Source organism: Triticum dicoccoides, chromosome 4B (genome assembly GCF_002162155.2).
Source record: "Triticum dicoccoides isolate Atlit2015 ecotype Zavitan chromosome 4B, WEW_v2.0, whole genome shotgun sequence".
NCBI lineage: Eukaryota > Viridiplantae > Streptophyta > Magnoliopsida > Poales > Poaceae > Triticum > Triticum dicoccoides.
The window spans coordinates 640848759-640853234 of record NC_041387.1 but is presented as its reverse complement, the minus strand read 5'-3'; the positions used below and the strand labels follow the sequence as shown (position 1 = coordinate 640853234).

The following is a 4476-nucleotide window of genomic DNA, read 5'->3' as shown; positions in this document are numbered from 1 at the left end:
TATACTCCCCGGCGAATTTCCGTAACTCTCCGGTACTCCGAAAAATACCCGAATCACTCGGAACCTTTCCGAAGTCCGAATATAGTCGTCCAATATATCGATCTTTATGTCTCGACCATTTCGAGACTCCTCGTCATGTCTCCGATCTCATCCGGGACTCCGAACTCCTTCGGTACATCAAAACTCATAAACTCATAATATAACTGTCATCGAAACCTTAAGCGTGCGGACCCTACGGGTTCGAGAACAATGTAGACATGACCGAGACACGTCTCCGGTCAATAACTAATAGCAGAACCTGGATGCTCATATTGGCTCCCACATATTGTACGAAGATCTTTATCGGTCAAACCGCATAACAACATACGTTGTTCCCTTTGTCATTGGTATGTAACTTGCCCGAGATTCGATCGTCGGTATCTCAATACCTAGTTCAATCTCGTTACCGGCAAGTCTCTTTACTCGTTCCATAATACATCATCCCGCAACTAACTAATTAGTTGCAATGCTTGCAAGGCTTATAGTGATGTGCATTACCGAGTGGGCCCAGAGATACCTCTCCGACAATCGGAGTGACAAATCCTAATCTCGAAATACGCCAACCCAACATGTACCTTCGGAGACACCTGTAGAGCTCCTTTATAATCATCCAGTTACGTTGTGACGTTTGGTAGCACACAAAGTGTTCCTCCGGTAAACGGGAGTTGCATAATCTCATAGTCATAGGAACATGTATAAGTCATGAAGAAAGCAATAGCAACATACTAAACGATCAAGTGCTAAGGCTAACGGAATGGGTCAAGTCAACCACATCATTCTCCTAATGATGTGATCCCGTTAATCAAATGACAACTCTTTTGTCCATGGCTAGGAAACATAACCATCTTTGATAAACGAGCTAGTCAAGTAGAGGCATACTAGTGACACTATGTTTGTCTATTTATTCACACATGTATTATGTTTCCGGTTAATACAATTCTAGCATGAATAATAAACATTTATCATGAAATAAGGAAATAAATAATAACTTTATTATTGCCTCTAGGGCATATTTCCTTCAATGGAGAGGCCCTCCGTTGTCGATTCCCCCTCCGGTGGAGCGTCAACGAAGGCTCCAAGACGGGATCTCGCGGATACAGAAGGTTGTGGCTGGGGAAATAGTTTTTCGTGGTGCTCCTGGATGTTTTCGGGGTAGGTAGATATATATAGGCGAAGGAAGTCGGTCAGGGGAGCCACGAGGGGCCCACGAGGCAGGGGGGGCGCCCACCCTTACTGGGCGCGCCGACCACCCTCGTGGCCTCCTTGGCTGCTTCTTGACGTCCACTCCAAGTCTCCTAGATTGTGTTTGTTCCAAAAAGATCGCTCCCGAAGGTTTCATTCCGTTTGGACTCCGTTTAATATTGTTCTCCTTTGACATACTGAAATAGGCAAAAAAACAGCAATTCGGGCTGGGCCTCCGGTTAGTAGGTTAATCCCAAAAATGATATAAAAGTGTAGAGTAAAGCCCATAAACATCCAAAACAGATAATATAATAGCATGGAACAATTAAAAATTATAGATACATTGGAGACGTATCAAGATGCAAAGTTTGAAGTTTATACGTTGTTTCGTTTGAGAGAAACAGAAATGACAAATGTGGCTGCACGGATCACGATGTAAAAATGGATGTCTAAGATAAGGGGTACCACGTAGCTCGAGCTACACAAAACCACCCTCCCGACCACCCCGACCACCTCCTCATCGACATCCTCCTCCGTCTCTGTACCAAGGAAGCCGTCGCGATGACCGTCTTCTCCACACGATGACAGGCCGTATGGGTTGGGCTCCCGGTGTCGACCCCTCCGCACCGGCCCGTGCCCTAGCTTCATACCAGGACTACACCGCGTTTGACATCCAGAGCTTCGCCGTCACCCCCAATCAGGTGCACACACAGGAGACCTCCGCCTGGCTTGCCCTCGCGGCGCCCCGCCTCACCGGCCCGCTAAACTTGGACATCAACCGTGCTCTTTCGGAGGAGGCATTGGATGGGCTGCTCATGGAGGACAAGGAAGAGGACGATGACCATGAGGCATTGGAGCTCCCCTGCTTCGTTAGAGCCACCGAGATTCGGCTTGACCTGGCGTTTCTTGCCCCGGTGCTACCACCGATTGGCATCTTAGAGGCGCTTAGGTCGATGTTCCTGCATAACTTTCGATGCCAAGGCGAGATCATCTTCAGTGATATGATGCTTCCTTGCTTGCAACATCTGACCATGAACAGGCCTATTGCTTGAACGTGCTCATCAACTCCAACACGCTGGTATCTGTTAACCTCTCCTACTTCATGCTGCTACAGCAGCTTGCTATCATGGCTCCAGGCCTCCAGCAGCTAGAGGTGTTGTGCTGCTTCTATGATGCGCCTATAATAGTTGCCAACATTACTGCACACAACTTAGAGGTTCTCAGCTGGGATGGGCCTTATGATCCAGAGTTTGTTCACTTTGGAGAGATTCCTTGACTCTGGAGGCTCAGAGCCCCTCCAATCTTCACACTTCGATTGCAGGAATTTCAGATGGCTCATATTTGTGCAAGGTTTCTAAGTCGGTTTGCGACAGTTAATCAGCTGGAGCTTCACATGAGTCTTGGCGTGAGTGCTTCTCTCTTGTATACATTTTTTTACAGTTTCCTCTTGAACTTAAATTGCCCAGATATGATAGAATTGATTTTCTCTTTCAGTAATGTCACAGTGTGCCTTTGAGATAGAATTGCGTTGTGAATAAGCAAGATCATATTGCAACATGAGGTTTGCTCACAAATAACTATTTTTTTCGAGAGTACGCCAATGGCATACCTTACTTTTATAGAAGGGAGAGAAATAGTTACAAGAACTTGCGCGGATGCGAACATCCCCACAAGTGTACAACCCACACCTACACCCAAACAACGTAGGTTACTCTTTCACAAATCTATGCAAAACACCTACACCCAATCCTGCGAGTTTCCATTCCTTGATCTCGTCGAAGATATGCAAATGGAGTTGTGCAGCCATCTTGACTTGCTCCGCGCGATTAAACACTCTAGCTTTTCTTTGCTTCCAAAGAGCCCAAGCAACCGCAGTGACAAGGGTGTCGAAACCTCGCTTGTCCGCACCGTGAAAGCTCACCCTGGTCCTAAGCCACCAATCCAGAAGGGTATTCTCTCTATCCGGGCACTGAACATTGATATTTAGGTCCGTGAGGCATCGGTGCCAGATTTCTCTCGCATAGCAGCATTGGATGTGGATGTCCTCAGCGTTGTCTTCATCTTGGAGGCAAGTGTAGCATGGAGAGGGGGCATCCTGAAGCCCATGTCTCGCTCTACGATCGAACGTCCAGATTCTATGCTGCACCGTTAGCCACATGTGAATCTTGCACTTTAACGGAGCCCAGTTCCGCCAGATGCAAATGGCAAAGGGCACGCGTAGAGACCCTTGGCACAGCCTATCGTAAACTGAGCGAGCTGTGTAGGATCTCGAAGCATCACACGACCACGAGAATCCATCAGGCCCGGTTGTGTCTCTCTGAACCGTGGCGATCGCCTGCTGCAGGTGAAGGAATTGGATGTGGGCTGTAAAGGAGAGCTCGCCCTGCATGTCATGCGGCCATGAAGCATTACCGATTGCTTGCTGAACTGTCCGTCTGTTCCTCGTGTGCTTATCAACCATGTTAACCACCAGAGGGGCAATGTCAGATGCCACAAAACCATGGATCCAATGATCGTGCCAGAACAGGACCCTCGAGCCATCGCCAACCTTGATCCTGACTAAGTTGTCAAAAACTTGTCTAGCCTCCTTGTCAATCATCATGGGAATGCCTTGCCAGGGTCTTTCAGTGTCTAATCTTGGCTGTCCAAAAGAATGCTCTCGTCCACTTGTTCAGGTCTTCATACACCCAAAGGGGAGAATCCATCACCAGAAAGTGATGTATAGGCCGAGCAGACATGATAGATTTCACGAGGATGAGCCTCCCAGGTCTAGTGATCAGGTCCCTCTGCCAAGCTGGGACCAATTTCTTTGCACTGTCCAGCATCGGCTGCCATTCATTCTTGGTTAATTGCTTGATCGCCAGCTGCAAGCCCAGATACCTACACGGAAAGTTCGTCATGTCGCAATGAAGCATGGAGGCCACCCTGTCCTTGTCCAGATCATCACCTCTAATCAGAATGACCGAGGATTTGTTGTAGTTGACTCGGAGACCAGATGCCTCACCAAAAGCCTGAAGCACAGAGCGCACAAGGTACAAGTCCTCACTCGAGGGTTTGATGAACAACGCTACGTCATCAGCGTAGATGGAAATCCTTTGCACTACTTTAATGCCCTGAAAAGAGCTGACGACGTTCTCCTCTGTAGCCTTGATAAACATCTGTGTGAGCACATCCATAGCTATAACGAAGAGGAGTGGCGAGATTGGATCACCCTATCTCATCCCACATGCATTCGCAAACGCCTTTCCAGGGGTT

At 47.9% G+C, this 4476-nt stretch overlaps 1 pseudogene; it reads left to right on the top strand.

Moving 5' to 3' along the window:
* LOC119292948 overlaps window positions 1-2718 on the top strand; it is a 17295-nt pseudogene extending 14577 nt beyond the window's left edge.
* Window positions 2719-4476: the final 1758 nt, after the last annotated feature.